Source organism: Podarcis erhardii, assembly GCF_964252035.2.
Source record: "Podarcis erhardii genome assembly, chromosome: 3".
Lineage (NCBI taxonomy): Eukaryota > Metazoa > Chordata > Lepidosauria > Squamata > Lacertidae > Podarcis > Podarcis erhardii.
In genome coordinates this window covers 7,530,898-7,548,680 of record NC_138507.1, presented here as the reverse complement: position 1 = coordinate 7,548,680, position 17,783 = coordinate 7,530,898, and positions in this window count along the sequence as shown.

Sequence of the window (17,783 nt, the reverse complement as noted above, 5' to 3'; positions counted from 1 at the left end):
AAGCCTCCTTCTACACAGTGGCAGGAAGCACTGGGTTATACAAACGGAAGAGTTTGAGGTTTGCAGCTGTTGCAAATCTCAAATCTACGTGCCAGGGGTGCCAACTTGAATAAAATATTGTGGGGGCCCATGTAAGGCCTGCCCCCACATAATCGATCACATGACGCAGTGCACACACACCATTTGAATGGAAATGCCCACCAACTTTGTTGGGGCCTGGCCCTCTCAAATATTTTGTTGTGGGGGTTGAAGCCCCCACGGCCTCTAGGAGTTGGCTCCTATGCTATGTGCAATAGTAACCCAGTTTCATTTGAGCTGGATTCAGTTTAATAGGATTTACTCCATGCAAATGGTTGTATTATAAAAGGATTAATTAACAGTGTGCGTCTACTCAGAAGTAAGAGCCACTAAATTCAATGGAACTTACTCCCAGGCAAGCTAGCATAAGATTTCTGCCTTTAATGAATTTCATGAAATGTAAGGTGTTTGAACCTGTTAGATGGCATATCAGTACATTTAAAGCACTCATACCATTGTCATGGGCTTTGAAGACACTCGAACTCAGGACACAAGGAAGAAACCTCCTAGGAGGAAGGCACACTTGGCAAATCCACACCGTGATCAACTCACACCCGGAAACTAATGTCCCCACTGTGGGAGGACGTGTGGATCCAGAACTGGCCTCCACAGTCACTTACGGACTCATTGTTAAAATGGAAGACAATCTTACTCGGCTACGAGGAGAAGGAGTTTGGATTTGATATCCCGCTTTATCATTAGCCGAAGGAGACTCAAAGCGGCTAACAATCTCCTTCCCTTCCTCCCCCACAACAAACACTCTGTGGGGTGAGTGGGGCTGAGAGACTTCAGAGAAGTGTGACTAACCCAAGGTCACCCAGCAGCTGCATGTGGAGGAGCGGAGATGCGAACATGGTTCACCAGATTACGAGTCTACCACTCTTAACCACTACACTACACTGGCTGATCACTACACTGGTGATCGCCAAAGAAGAAGAAGCATAATTAGTTTAATTCACATTGAAATTGTAAAGGTTTAATGTTGGGGAAAATCCACTGGTTCCAATTGTGAGACTCTAAGCTCCTAAATGAGTTAATGGTTAACTATTGATTGTTCTTTACTCTATGCTGAGAGTGAACCTTGGACCATGTGACAAAGGTATAGAGTTGCATATTGGCCGTCCTGGAAGCCGGTGGCCAGCTGTTTTCTTTGTTCTCCCAAGACCCTATGGACTAAAGAGGTATAAAAGACTCTCCTGAAGGGAAAGGGAAGGGAAACAGCTCCAGGCTAATGGAGGCTGGAATGGGGAAGAGCCAAAGTTACGATCTCAGTCCTGTTTAAAGTTATTTCTAAGAAGATGCCAAGCCTGTGTGGGATATGCGCAAGATATGGAACTGTTTGGATGTATCACCTACTGTTTTTTGTTATATTTTAAAGAAAGTTCCACAAGTAAAAGTTTGAATAATATCTAATGGGTCTGGACAATGCTTCACTCCAAAAGGACTCAGTTTTCATGCATGTTTCAATATTAATATCTGCAGTAACTACTTCATATGTTTTTGAATTATGGTGCTGGAGGAGACTCTTGAGAGTCCCATGGACTGCAAGAAGATCAAACCTCTCCATTCGGAAGGAAATCAGCCCTGAGTGCTCACTGGAAGGACAGATCCTGAAGCTGAGACTCCAATACTTTGGCCACCTCATGAGAAGAGAAGACTCCCTGGCAAAGACCCTGATGTTGGGAAAGATGGAAGGCACAAGGAGAAGGGGACGACAGAGATGGTCGGACAGTGTTCTCGAAGCTACCAGCATGAATTTGACCAAACTGCGGGACGCAGTGGAAGACAGGAGTGCCTGGTGTGCTCTGGTCCATGGGGTCACGAAGATTCGGGCACGACTAAACGACTAAACAACAACAACTTCATGGTTCTACCCAAGAATCTTGGAAACTGTAGTTTGTTAAGGTTGCTGACCTCACAATTGTACAGTTCCCAGGGTCCCCCAAGTGGTCCAAGGATCTGTTACATATATGGTGTGTGGGTGTGACCTAGTTGCTCACCCAGCTTAGCATATTCTATTCTGATTGGCAGAAGCTTTCCTGCCTCTCAAGGAGGGAGTCTTCTGCATTACGACCCTTTTAATAGGGATGGCAGGACTTTCGCCTGGGACTTCCTGCATCTGAATCATCACTAAGCTGCGGCCCCAATGCATGGATCTTGGCCAAAGATATTTCCTTAATTAAAGGGTTTGCTTCATTGGCCAAAACAAGAAGAAATTACTCAAATTAACCAATTCTGAGTTAATTTGACTATTACTCTGAGTATTCAAATTACCTCTTGGTATTCAAATGATCTGTCCTTTCCAATCATTTTGAAAGGAGTAGCAGCACTAAATGGCTTTCTCAAACTGATTTTTCTAATATCTAAAGGTCTCAGCCAATTTTTGAGATTAACTACATCCTAAATGTCAGTTTAATAAAGCGGGTTCATTGCTGGAACTCGGGGAAATAGTAGGCTTGAAACTAAGTTAAAAAAAAACTTTAAAAAAATGAAATTTAGTATTCCTTGAAGCACAGTTGAGTGGGCTGCTGTGTACCAGTTCATTTCATCAAGGTTTTTCTTTCTCTTCTCGCCCTTGGTAATAAAATTCTTTATTGGGTGTACTTTTCCTAAAATGAAGCTTTTGGGGTTTTTGGTTTTTTAATGGTCCTATCGAGGGCAAAAACCTGAATGCCAGGTTCTAAGTCAGGGGTAAACAGAGCAGAGTTATTCATATATTTGTTTAAGTGTTTTGTATAGTGTCCCTCGGGGCGGGGGTGGCGTTGTGGGTTAAACCACAGAGCCTAGGACTTGCCGATCAGAAGGTCGGAGGTTCGAATCCCTGCGACAGGGTGAGCTCCCATTGCTCGGTCCCTGCTCCTGCCAACCTAGCAGTTCGAAAGCACGTCAAAGTGCAAGTAGATAAATAGGTACCGCTCTGGCGGGAAGCTAAACAGCGTTTCCGTGCGCTGCTCTGGCTCGGCAGATGCAGCTTGTCACGCTGGCCACGTGACCCGGAAGTGTTTCCGGACAGCGCTGGCCCCCGGCCTCTTCATAGAATCATAGAATCATAGAATCATAGAGTTGGAAGAGACCACAAGGGCCATTGAGTCCAACCCCCTGCCAAGCAGGAAACACCATCAGAGCACTCCTGACATATGGTTGTCAAGCCTCTGCTTAAAGACCTCCAAAGGAGGAGACTCCACCACACTCCTTGGCAGCAAATTCCACTGTCGAACAGCTCTTACTGTCAGGAAGTTCTTCCTAATGTTTATTTGGAATCTTCTTTCTTGTAGTTTGGATCCATTGCTCCGTGTCCGCTTCTCTGGAGCAGCAGAAAACAACCTTTCTCCCTCCTCTATGTGACATCCTTTTATATATTTGAACATGGCTATCATATCACCCCTTAACCTCCTCTTCTCCAGGCTAAACATGCCCAGCTCCCTTAGCCGTTCCTCATAAGGCATCGTTTCCAGGCCTTTGACCATTTTGGTTGCCCTCCTCTGGACACGTTCCAGTTTGTCAGTGTCCTTCTTGAACTGTGGTGCCCAGAACTGGACACAGTACTCCAGGTGAGGTCTGACCAGAGCAGTATACAGTGGCACTATTACTTCCCTTGATCTAGATGCTATACTCCTATTGATGCAGCCCAGAATTGCATTAGCTTTTTAAGCTGCCGCATCACACTGTTGGCTCATGTCAAGTTTGTGGTCAACCAAGACTCCTAGATCCTTTTCACATGTACTGCTCTCAAGCCAGGTGTCACCCATCTTGTATTTGTGCCTCTCATTTTTTTTGCCCAAGTGCAATACTTTACATTTCTCCCTGTTAAAATTCATCTTGTTGGTTTTGGCCCAGTTCTCTAATCTGTCAAGGTCGTTTTGAAGTTTTGAAGTGTGATCCTGTCCTCTGGGGTGTTAGCCTCCCCTCCCAGTTTGGTGTCATCTGCAAATTTGATCAGGATGCCCTTGAGTCCATCATCCAAGTCGTTGATAAAGATGTTGAATAAGACCGGGCCCAAGACAGAACCCTGTGGCACCCCACTAGTCACTCTTCTCCAGAATGAAGAGGAACCATTGATGAGCACCCTTTGGGTTCATGGGCAGAAAGTGAGGAGGAATTAAAGAACCTTTTAATGAGGGTCAAAGAGGAGAGCGCAAAATATGGTCTGAAGCTCAACATCAAAAAAACGAAGATCATGGCCACTGGGTCCATCACCTGGCAAATAGAAGGGGAAAGAAATGGAGGCAGTGAGAGATTTTACTTTCTTGGGCCCCATGATCACTGTAGATAGTGACAGCAGTCACGAAATTAAAAGACGCCTGGCTACTTGGGAAAAAAGCAATGACAAACCTGGACAGCATCTTAAAAAGCAGAGACATCACCTTGCCGACAAAGGTCCGTATAGTTAAAGCTATGGTTTTCCCTGTAGTGATGTATGGAAGTGAGAGCTGATCGCCGAAGAATGGATGCTTTTGAATTATGGTGTTGGAGGAGACTCTTGAGAGTCCCATGGACTGCAAGAAGATCAAACGTATCCATTCTGAAGGAAATCAGCCCTGAGTGCTCACTGGAAGGACAGATCGTGAAGCTGAGGCTCCAATACTTTGGCCACCTCATGAGAAGAGAAGACTCCCTGGAAAAGACCCTGATGTTGGGAATGATGGAGGGCACAAGGAGAAGGGGACGACAGAGGACGAGATGGTAGGATAGTGTTCTCGAAGCTACCAGCATGAGTTTGACCAAACTGCGGGAGGCAGTGGAAGACAGGAGTGCCTGGCGTGCTGTGGTCCATGGGGTCATGAAGAGTCGGACACAACTAAATGACTAAACAACAACAACACATTCAAAACCAACAAGTCAGGAAGAAGGCTCTCAGTGTGGTCCTATACATATCTACTCAGAAATAAACCCCACTGAGGTGAAAGGGGTGTGTGGAAAAATAAGTGTGTAAGGGGCTGCATCCATTACTAGGCTAGAACATCACCCCTCAAATGCTAGTTCAGCAGGTGGCGGAACTGAGTTTTATTCTCTAATGGGGTGACTTGAGTACATATTTAACTTCCCAGCATGGGTTTGATACAATGATGGGTTTTGAAAAAGAAAGGCAATGGGTGAGTACGAGTATACAAGTTTTACGAAAATCATCTTCAGAAATGGCCACCAGCTAATTCCCAGCTAGTATTACAATGTCAATGAGAGGTCTTCAGTACGAAGAAAGGTTGTGGGGTGGGATCCACGCCAGGATGTTCAAACATGAAGCTTGGTGAAATTTGATAGCGAGTGCATTATCTCAGCAGCTTATTACAAAGTACCAATATCACTTTTAATCATTTCTGTAAAAGGAGAGTGAGGAAATCACTCAGAGTATTTAGTTTTTATTTAGTAGTGCATCCACCAGATCTTTTAGTTTAAATAATATAGAATAGTATTTTTCTCTCTCTCTCCCAGGCGCTTACACACATGGTGGGTTTAACTGAGGAATTCAGTAATAAATTTCAGTTGGGTGGTCTTTCCAGTCTCTCATTGTGAACTCACAGTAATCTCCATGGAATTTTTTTGACGTTACTTGATGATTCTTCAACCACTGGAAATAATGGATGCTCAGAGCACATTTGCGCAGAATGTAGACGTCCTTCTATACTGCTAGGGTAAGGTGAAAGTTGTATATCACTACAGGTAATGCATCTTTCACCAATGTGGTTGCTGCACTTTATTTATTTATTAAATTCATATTAATGCTTTGCTATGGAGGACACAGAAATGGCGTCAATAAAACTTCAAGAATCAATTACACCACAATATTTGGTGCTTTTAGGATCACCTTGCCCAGTGCTCCTATGATTGCATTCTGGGGGTGAACTTCCACATATCTGTATATGGACTGACAGAAACACATACTTGTGCATATTCTGAGTGCTTCTGAGCTGGCCACCAATGGCTTCAGTATCAATATATCAATATATCAGTATTATTCTCCAAGGCTTTTGTTTCTACAGTCGTACCTTGGAAGTTGAACATCTTAGTTTTGGCTCTCGAACACCGCAAACCCGGAAGTGACTGTTCCGGTTTGCGAACTATTTTTGGAAGCCAAAAGTCTGACAGGGCTTCCGATTGGCTGCAGGAGCTGCCTGCAGCCAATCAGAAGCCATGCTTTGTTTTTTGAACGTTTTGGAAGTCGAACGGACTTTCACAACGGATTCTGTTTAGACTTCTGAGGTATGACTGTATAAGCTAATTCCTTTCGCTTTGTGCCCTAACCTGTCCCAGTCACAAATCCTCCCATATACCTTTGCTAAATGACTTCCATGATATTTGAAAGCATCTGAATCTACCCATAGATTGACTTGTTTGACCTACTGCCAACTAAGGCTTGTTTGACCTACTGCCAGCTAAGGAGTAAATAATAGAAAGAAATCAATATTGGGCTTTTTCACTGTAGGAAGGCATGACATTATTCAGTCTAACATATATTTTAGTTATCTCATTGCACCATTAAAGGTCAAGGGCTATGAAGATGTATCTGCGGTTTCCATGAATGCCCAGGACCTGTTACCTGTTAAAAGTATGATCTAATGTTGCCAAAATTAATAGAATGGTTTTCATTTCAAAGGGAGCTGATTCAAAGACTTATAGGAATAAAGGCTTTCTGCAGATCTCCAGGCCAGGCAAGATCCCATCAAACTTGTCCCTTTTGTATAACTGAAATGAACCAAGAGAAAACACTGCCTTAACACAGCCTATAATTAGCTCAACCCTCCACAGAAGATTTTGGGATGGCACATAGCACACATAGGAGGAGGAGAAGGGGAAATCCCATTGTAGTTTTTAAATCATTGCAACAGAACAAGAATTTAGATGAATACCACCCTCTGGTCGTTAGGGAAGCAAAGGACATATTTCGGAATTGGTGAACAAACCACAGTGCCACACTGGAATCAATACCCTAGGTGTTCCTGCTCCTGCCAACCTAGCAGTTCGAAAGCACGTCAAAGTGCAAGTAGATAAATAGGTACCACTTTGGCGGGAAGGTAAACGGCGTTTCCGTGTGCTGCTCTGGTTTCAATGCTCCATTGCGCCAGAAGCAGCTTAGTCGTGATGGCCACATGACCCAGAAAAACTGTCTACGGACAAACATCGGCTCCCTCGGCCAGTAAAGCGAGATGAGCGCTGCAACCCCAGAGTCGTTCGTGACTGGACTTAATGGTCAGGGGTTTACCTTTACCTCTTCAGTACATATATTGCAACAGAGCTGAAAAACACAATCAGAACATGCATAGAGAAGGGAGATCAACATGATAAGGGCCTGGAAAGCAAGCCTTATGAAGAATGGCTGAGGGAGTTGTGTACATTTTGTCAGGTAAAGAGGAGATTGAGAGGAGATAGGATAGCCAACTTCAGATATCTAAAGCGCTTCACATGGCGGATGAAGCAACCTTGTTTTCTCCTGCTCCAGAGGCTAGGAGTAGCAACGGCTTCACGTTACAAGAAAGGAGATTACAAATAAATATCTGGAAGAGCTTTCTGACAGGAAGAACCATTCGACAGTGGAACAGACTCCGACAAGAGGTTGTGGACTCTCCTTCATTGTAGGATTTAAAGCAGAGATTGGATGGCCATCTGTCAGGGATGTTTTAGTTGAGATTCTTGCATTGCAAGGGGTTTGGACTAGATTGCCCTTAAATTCAGTAGGATGGTCTTCTGAGTAAGCTTGTATAAGATGTTTATGCTGAGTGTGGTCAACAACGAGTGAAAATGTTTCCTATATAACAGTACAGTCCTACAGTTTGAATGGGAGGAAGTTCCACTGAGATAAACGGGTAAGATAAGTAGGTCTAGTACAGTGGTACCTCGGGTTAAGAACTTAATTCGTTCTGGAGGTCCGTTCTTAACCTGAAACTGTTCTTAACCTGAAGCAGCAGCGTGAGGCCCCATTAGCTGAAGTGGTACCTCAGGTTAATAATAGTTTCAGGTTAAGAACAGACCTCCAGAACGAATTAAGTACTTAACCCGAGGTACCACTGTACTGCAGGAAAAGTTAGCTCTCAGAATATGCAAGACAATACTCATTTTACTTTGACGGGTAGCTTCCCAGTGGTAATCTGTCAAATGTCTATTCCTTTCATTATTTTGCTGATTTTTAAACAATACCTGTATATCTATCTATATCTATCTATCTATCATCTATCTATCTATATCTATATCTATCTATCTATCTATCATCTATCTATCTATCATCTATCTATCTATCTATCTATCTATCTATCTATCTATCTATCTTCTATCATCATCTATCATCATCTATCTATCTATCTATCATCTATATCATCTATCTATCTATCTATCTATCTATCTATCTATCTATCTATCATCTATCTCTATCTATCTATCTATCTATCTATCTATCTATCTATCTATCATCTATCTATCATCTATCTATCTATCTATCTATCTATCTATCTATCTATCATCTATCTCTATCTATCTATCTATCTATCTATCTATCTATCTATCTATCTATCTATCTATCCTCTATATCTATCTATCTATCTATCTATCTATCTATCTATCTATATCTATCTATATCTATCTATATCTATCTATATCTATCTATATCTATCTATCTATCTATCATCTATCTATCTATCTATCTATCTATCTATCATCTATCTATCTATCTATCTATCTATCATCTATCTATCTATCTATCTATCTATCTATCTATCTATCTATCATCTATCTATCTAATCTATCTATCTATCTATCTATCTATCTATCTATCTATCATCTATCATCATCTATCTATCATCTATCTATCTATCTATCTATCTATCTATCTATCTATCTATCATCTATCTATCATCTATCTATCTATCATCTATCTCTATCTATCTATCTATCTATCTATCTATCTATCTATCTATCATCTATCATCTATCTATCTATCTATCTATCAATCATCTATCTATCTATCTATCTATCTATCTATCTATCTATCTATCATCTATCATCATCTATCTATCTATCTATCTATCTATCTATCATCTATCTATCTATCTATCTATCATCTATATCTATCTATCTATCTATCTATCTATCTATCTATCTATCTATCTATCTATCTATCTATCATCTATCTATCTATCTATCATCTATCTATCTATCTATCTATCTATCTATCTATCTATCTATCTATCTATCTAATCTATCTATCTATCTATCTATCTATCTATCTATCTATCTATCATCATCATCTATCTATCATCTATCTATCATCTATCTATCTATCTATCTATCTATCATCTATCTATCTATCATCTATCTCTATCTATCTATCTATCTATCAATCATCTATCTATCTATCTATCTATATCTATCTATCTATCTATCTATCTATCTATCTATCTATCATCTATCATCTATCTATCTATCTATCTATCAATCATCTATCTATCTATCTATCTATCTATCTATCTATCATCTATCATCATCTATCATCATCTATCTATCTATCTATCTATCATCTATCTATCTATCTATCTATCTATCTATCTATCTATCAATCATCTATCTATCTATCATCTATCATCATCTATCTATCTATCTATCTATCTATCTATCTATATCTATCTATCTATCTATCATCTATCTATCATCTATCTATCTATCTATCTATCTATCTATCTATCTATCTATCTATCATCTATCTCTATCTCTATCTATCTATCTATCTATCTATCTATCATCACACTCTGCACACATCTGAGCTAAATGGTCAATTGTATATCAAAGAAGAATATAGGGTTAAAAGAATATGACTGATGATGTATAAAAAGCTTGTTACCAAATGGTGACACACCTTACCGTCCTTTAAAGAATGATAGCTCATCCGACAGCATATAAGAGGATTCCATAATAGATAAAATTTCTATTTTCTCAGGGGATGCTTTGGGTTTTTCTCATAATTAAGAACTCCATCTAGTAACTTGTACAATGGGAGTATTCACTGAATTCCTCTGGAAGCTACCAACATTTTAGCTGAAACTAATGTGTTCTCAATTAGTTGGGGGTCAAATGCAGCATAAATGTGAGCATCTGCTCACGAACACTCCAAGCGGTAAATAAATACTCTAAATTGTAAGCCCTATTTTGCTTTGTTGGTCAGTAGTGATCTATGAACTGCCTACCTCTCTAATTAGCGCACACTAACTTAATTGAAAACTTTATTGCTACCTTCCAAACTGTGATTTATTTTTGAATTTTTCTTTTGCCCCTGGTTCATGTTTAGAATCCATTGTGGAAATTACCCACCACCATTGATTTATATTTACATTTTTCACCTCTGCTATTTACTATTTTCACTGCCTTGCACATTTTCTCATCTGGAGTCTGGCTGGTAAAATGTTTGACCTTGCAATTAGGAGAAATATGTATGTGTGTGAGTGAGTGAGCATGTGCATGCATGCGCGCGCACACACACACTCCTCTAAACCTTGCTTATTTCTCCTCCGCACTTATTTTGCATTTCATTGCCACTTGTTGTCATTGCCTCCATTTGATGTTTTATTTGCCATGACTCTTTTTTTTATGAGATCTGATTTATTTGGAGGAAACAGCCGTCCTGCCAACAAAAACCACGATATAAATTGATAAATAATGATAACAATAATAAATGAAGTGAAGTTTATATTTTACTTTATGCTTCTTCTAAGCATCGCAACATGACGGCTTTGAGGTCTCTGTGGAGTGTCAGACATTAAATGAGGCTCTATAAAACAGGGGCCATCACACATCTCTTGCTACCTGCTCAGTGAAATTAAACTCCTGCTTTAAGGGTGGCCTCGCAGGACTTTGCAGCTTGGATGTCTCCTGCCTTGCCCATCTTTTACTTTTAAACCAGGCCTTATAAATCAATTTCTATTAGAATCCACATAAAACAATATTTTGCTCAATAAATTTTATGCTTTGAAGATATCAAATAGACGCTGGTCTGGTTAACACTTTGTAAGAGCTCTTCGGGGTATGTGTCTGAATCGTAAATTGCTCTCCGGGATGGCACAGTCATTGCTATTTCTTGGAAACTTTATATATTTTTTGTTAGGTCAAGAAGCCTGTAATTCTGAAAGTGATCCCTGAACCTTCTTTAATGCAGCAAAACGCAACTGGAAAAGGGGCTTGAACTTTAGTGTCTGGAAGTGGGAATGTAATAACTTTTCCCCATCTCCTCTGTAAAGTGACTTGGGCCATGTGATGAATGCAGAACCTTCGCTCACAAGGTTTTCCTGATATTATACACTTGTAGCAAATAAGGTTAGAACCTTTAAAATATAGCATTTAGTAATGTGCTGGAAATAGCTTCTTCTCGACTCCTTTAAAGGTCACCGCGTTTGCTTTCAAGCCGTAATTTTAGTTCAGGCCTCCACAGAGTGGAACTAAGAACACACTAGCCAACGCTCCTTCAATTTCTACAGGACTGAAATGAAATAGCCTAGGAAGTTCATATATTGTATGTGTGCTTCAGTCTTGCAAACATACAAGCTTTCATTAAAGGTCTACAAAACAGAACGAAAATTGTGAAAAATAACACCCAATTCAGATCTTTTAGAATTGTAGTTATATGATGCCATCTGGCTATACCATTTAAGATTCTGGCAGACATGTTCCTCAGCAGCAGCTAGGAGGGGCATAAGATCAACTTTGCAAATTATTTACGAGAGGGAGAGTCTCTATTAAGTATAATTGTTTAATTGACACTGAAATGGAAAATGCCTGAATGTGTATTGATAACATTGGGAATTTTCCATGGCATCACACTGAGAGCTTTATGAGCTCTAACCTAGTTTGTAATTAGCTCCAATGTTCTCTGTTCTTAAACTGAGTGTTTAACATGAGATCATGTGATGAAGGTGTTCAGTTGCAAATTTGCCATCTTGGAATGGTGGCGGCTATTTTTGGTGTTCCCAGGCTCATTAGGAGAAGGATGTGATAAAATGTCTCTCCAATGAGCTCAACAGTCCTGGGCTGGAATGTAGGTTAATGGAGCCCATGTGTGTGTGTGAGAGAGAGAGAGCTATGTTTGTTAGCTCTGATTATAAGGTACAATGGTACCTCGGGTTAAGAACTTAATTCGTTCTGGAGGTCTGTTCTTAACCGGAAACTGTTCTTAACCTGAGGTACCACTTTAGCTAATGGGGCCTCCTACTGCTGCCACACCACCGGAGCATGATTTCTGTTCTCATCCTGAAGCAAAGTTCTTAACCTGAGGTACTATTTCTGGGTTAGCAGAGTCCGTAACCTGAAGCGTCTGTAACCTGAAGCGTCTGTAACCCGAGGTACCACTGTATTTATTTCTAAGTAGATGAACCTATGCCTTGGACAGGCATATGTCTATTGGAATTGTTTGGATGTATTTTTGGTTGCTTTTGTACCTGTTTTTAAAGAAGTTCTGGTTAGTAAAGTTTTGAACAATATTTATGGGCCTAGTTAACGTTTTATTCAAAAAGGTGTCAGTTTTTATGCATCTAGTTGCTTCAAGTGGCACAATATTAATACAGTGGTACCTCGGGTTATGAACTAAATTCGTTCCGGAGGTCCGTTCTTAACCCGAAACCGTTCTTAACCTGAGGCGCACTTTTGCTAATGGGGCCTCCCACTGCCACTGCACCACCGGAGCATGATTTCCGTTCTCATCCTGGGGCAACCCGGGTAGCGGAGTTTGTAATCCAAAGTGTTTGTAACCCGAAGCGTTTGTAACTGTTATAGAGCCTTAAATATGGCTCTATAACAGTTCTTAGTCTAATGTTTAGGTTACAAGGTCACAGCTTTTCATTTTTCAGAGGTTAGCATCCAAGACATACTAAAAGGTAAATAACAGTGCATCATAGGCATGTGTGCTAGTCCCGGGGGGAAGGTTACCGTTGTCGTAGTCAAAGTCCAGTCCTGGGTCACTAGCCTGGAAACAGTTCACAAGGAGCGAGGCGAGGTCCGAAGCAGGAAGCCGGGCGGGGACAGGAACACTGGAAGGTCAGAAGCAGGAAGCCGGGTGGCGACAGAAACACTGGAAGGTCAGAACCAGGAAGCCGGGCGGGGACAGGAACACTGGAAGGTCAGGTCTGGGTCCGGGCAGGAGCAGGTACTCAACGACGTTGCTCCCACAACCTGGGACCGGGCTGACTGGCCTTTATCTTCTCTGAGGCCAGGGGCGGTCCCGGCCCCCAGGAGACCCGCCTCTCCTGGCCTTAAGGCGAGCACTCCTCCTGGGAGAAACCAGTTCCCTCCGCCTCTCTGCCCTGAGCCTCTGCAGCTCAGGAGAGGCTGGGGAGTTACTGGACCCAGGGGGAGACTCACCTTCCTCTGGCAGGGCCGGGAGAGGCGCACCTGTAGGCACTGTGTCCTCCGGAGCCAGAGTGGAACCACCTGGTGCCTGCTCCTGAGGATCCGGCACAGGTGCAGGCGCTTCAGATCCAAGGCCCCACTCCAGCTCAGCCGGCCCTGGAGGCAGGGACTCTTGTGCAGGCTGGGATTCCTCTGGTTCAGCCTCTGAATTGGATTCCCAGGCCATCACAGCATGTCTACTCAGATGTAACTCTAGCGAATTCAGTGAACTTTCTCCCAGGAATGTGTGAATAGGGTTGCAGGCTGTAATAGTTTGTGCAAGGAGTTCCTTCTCTGCTCTCCTCCAGATTGGTATTCCTTCTTCCTAAATTTTCTTAAAAAAAACAACAGCCAATTTGGATCACCATGAATAAAAGAGGCATTAAAGCGAAAGATCGCAAACAAATATAAAACTGCTAAGGAGAGTGATTATATGGATCTGAGCAGACTGTTGACTGTGTGGAATTGCAATTATCTTTTGAGGCTCTTGGGATGTTGCACAGGGAATCATTATTTTGCACTACAAAACTAAGGAGATTGTTCTCGGGTGCAGAATGTATTGATTTTGCCATTCTCTAGCATCCTGCAAAAGCACCTGACCAGGTCGTTTAAGTGTGTGTTAACCAAACACATCAATAAACATAAAACATTTTTTAAAACCCTAAAATCACCTCATAAATAATAATAAAGGAGTGAATTATTACCATACCATAAGTGTAATTGATGTCATTATGAATCAACCACACAATTTATCCATCTCCGAGTTTCAAAATGTATGAAAGCATCAGTCAAGTATAAAAAAAAATCCTGTAGTTTATCTTGCTTAAAAGGACATTTTTCACAGCCATTTCATTGGCAGGCATACCCTGCAATAGGCAGATTGCATTTTCAATACTTTATTTTGCTATAGCATTTCTGCCTATTTAAGAATTATTAGAATTACAAGGTTGTGAGATATGTGGGGAAGGGAGGGACAGAGTTTTCTATCTGAACCCTTATCTTAGAGCACAGGTGAGGAATCTGTGCTCTCCAGAAGTTGCTGAAGTAAAACACCCATAATCCTGATGGAAATTGGAGCCCAGTAATATCTGGAGGGCTACTGGTTCCCCATGCCCATCTCAGAACATGGCCCATCAGCACTTACATGTCCATGCTTAGCGAAATAAGCACGATGGATGGTAATACGTTTTTTGGCACCTTTAATGTTTTAAAATGTTTTTAGATATTTTTCATTGTTTCAATTATGTTTTCGTTTTACTTGCAATTGTATTTCTCCATAGCCTTTTGTATCACTGTGGAATTTGCCACCATGGAGGAAGGGTGGAATAAAAATGTATATCATCATCATCCTAGTTGTAGTAAACATTTGCTGAAGTATTGTTGACTGAACATTTTCCTTTCAGTTGATTAATCAGTTTATTTATTGTTGTTGTTGTTTAGTTGTTTAGTTGTGTCCGACTCTTCATGACCCCATGGACCAGAGCACACCAGTCCCTCCTGTCTTCCACTGCCTCCCGCAGTTTGGTCAAACTCATGCTGGTAGCTTTGAGAACACTGTCCAACCATCTCATCCTCCGTCGTCCCCTTCTCCTTCTGCCCTCCATCTTTCCCAACATCAGGGTCTTTTCCAGGGAGTCTTCTCTTCTCATGAGGTGGCCAAAGTATTGGAGCCTCAGCTTCAGGATCTGTCCTTCCAGTGAGCACTCAGGGCTGATTTCCTTAAGAATGGATAGGTTTGATCTTCTTGCAGTCCATGGGACTCTCAAGAGTCTCCTCCAGCACCATAATTCAAAAGCATCAATCAGCCTTCTTTATGGTCCAGTTTATTTCTTGGGTATATTTAAGCATACATACTGCCAACCTCTCAGACATAGCATACAGGTGCTTTATATTTTTGAGAAGCTGAAGGAAGTGTAAGGTAACTCATAGATGTGTTTTGGTCTCCTTACTGATAAAAGCTATCAAGAGTGGTTCGGTTGAGAAGTTTATTAAGAATCAACTCTCTCCACCTTTTTCTTTCTTCCTCCTCAATTTTCCCCAGACTACGGTACTTTAAATCATTGATATCCTCAGAGTTGGCCCCTCCAGGAAATAGGATGTTGGCCAAGATAGGACTTTTGTCTAATCCAGCTCTATGGCTCTTCATAAATTCTCCCCCTTTCCTTCAGGTTCCTCTGCTAGGAGAAACGTCCAGGCAATGGAACTAGAAGACCATTTTCCTGGGAATAGACCACAGCCTGCATGGTGGAAGTATTTGTGCCATATAGTAGTGGAAACAGGCTTGGTAAACAAGTTTGGACCTGTTGGGTGTCTTGAGAAAATACCACAAGGAGTGATTCTGAGCTTCTTAAAGAAAGGGAAAGACTTCATAAATGTAAAAAGAAACACAGGGCATTTTCTGCCCTGCATGAGGGAAAAAGCACCTGGTACACAAATCCCCATAGACCATAATAGAATCTTGTTTATTCCCTTGAACACCTTATTGCACCCACTAAGCGATATCACTAGGAGCAGAAGTTCTGTGCGTTTCCCCTATTGAGGCTGCTTTCTCAGTGTTTGGTATTTTTGAGATCTGGAACTCAGGTGCGGTGAAAGAAGACACAGGACTGTTGAGCTCTATGGTGATCCCTCTTTGAATGGGCACTTAGATCTTCCCAGGAGGCAGATGTCTAGTGAGATTTGCTGTTTTGTCATTTCATGGTGATTTTGCTGATGTTATCGGTGTATTTTTCTTATTAATATTTTTTCTTGAATAACCTGAGGATCACTTTTAGTTTTGTTTATTACATGTCAGGGATGGAGTCAGGCATAGGTTAGCAGTAGAACAATAAATCTTCTGAAGCCAGTGAAATTAACTCTTTGTTCAATGAAACAATCCATAGCTCTGGCATAGTGGTCCTCTGCTACTCTTTCTTTTTCTTTTCTTTTTTTAAAAATATTTTTTATTGATTTTCTTTTCTCATAACAAATATCCAATATTATTACAAAACATTCATTTTCCAATCCCCCCCCCCTACCTGTTGACTTCCCTCAGCTTCCATTTCTGGTTTATTACATCAAATGATACATTCTGCTGTTTGGATATAATACTACGTTATCATATTGTTATACTTGTTCTCTATAAATAAAATTGTAAATGTTAATGTAAAACCTGCCAACGAGTCCATGTTTTGTTTTGTTTTGTTTGTTTCTGCAAATATATTGTAAAGGGTTCCCATTCTTTTTCAAAATCATTATTGTTCTTTTCACGCAGTTTGTCCGTTGACTTTGCTAACTCTGCATAGTTCATGAACTTTTCTTGCCATTGTTCTTTTGATGGTACTTCTCTGGTCTTCCAGTTTTGTGCTTTTAAAATTCTTGCCGCTGTTGTAGCATAAATAATGTCCGTTTTTCTTTCGGCAACACTTGTCCTAAAATACTTAACAAAAAGCCTTCTGGTTTTTTAACAAATGTTATTTTAAACCTTTTTTTCCCAATTCATTGTATATCATTTCCCTTTTTTAAAAAAACAAAAAAACTTGCAATTCCACCACATGTGGTAAAATGTACCTTCCCTTGCTACTCTTTCTAGGAGGTCCAGGGTGGAGGAAGGTGGGGGCACACTGCCCCAGGTGTCACCACTGAGGGGGGTGACAAAATGCCGGGTGGCACTCTCCCGGGAGAGACGTGGTGGCTTGGGCTCCTACAGGCTCCACGCTGCTCAAACGGTCCGCCTGCTGCCTCCCCCCCCCAGCTGTAGGACGGCTGAGTGGAAGGAGACAAGCAGACTCCAGAGGCCCTGCAGTGTGCCCTGCCCTCACCCTGCCCCGCCCATGGGCGCAGTGCCCTAGGCGCCCAAGCGGCTTCTTCCACCGCTGAGGAGGTCTAACCCCATTGAAGCTCTGCTCTTTTCCTTTCTCTGCATGTTCTAGGAGACCAGTGGGGATGGGAGCTGGTTGCAACAGGAGGGGAGACTCCTGTCGGAACTTCTGCTACGACCGAGCTACTCCCCCGGTCAAGCCTTCGGAATCTCCTCCGATGATGATTAACGACCTGAGCCTTTGATAAGGCTTCAGGCACTTTCCCCATTCAGCAGAGTATCAAAGCAGCAGAAGAGACAAGAAATATGAGCTACATTGCTAGGTTTTATTTCTAACTACACAGACAGAAAATACATCCTCTCTCTGTGAAAGCAAAGAGCAACTGGAAAAGAAAGGAACAGGAAACCAATAACATCTCATCCGTCTCCTGTCTTCCGTGAGACTTCCAACAGTCTGGAATGTCTGGAATGCAAAACAGAGTCTTGTGACTCCAAGCACTGCACAGTGGCATAAACAGAAACCAACAACTCCCTGGCTTCTTCAGCAGGCTGC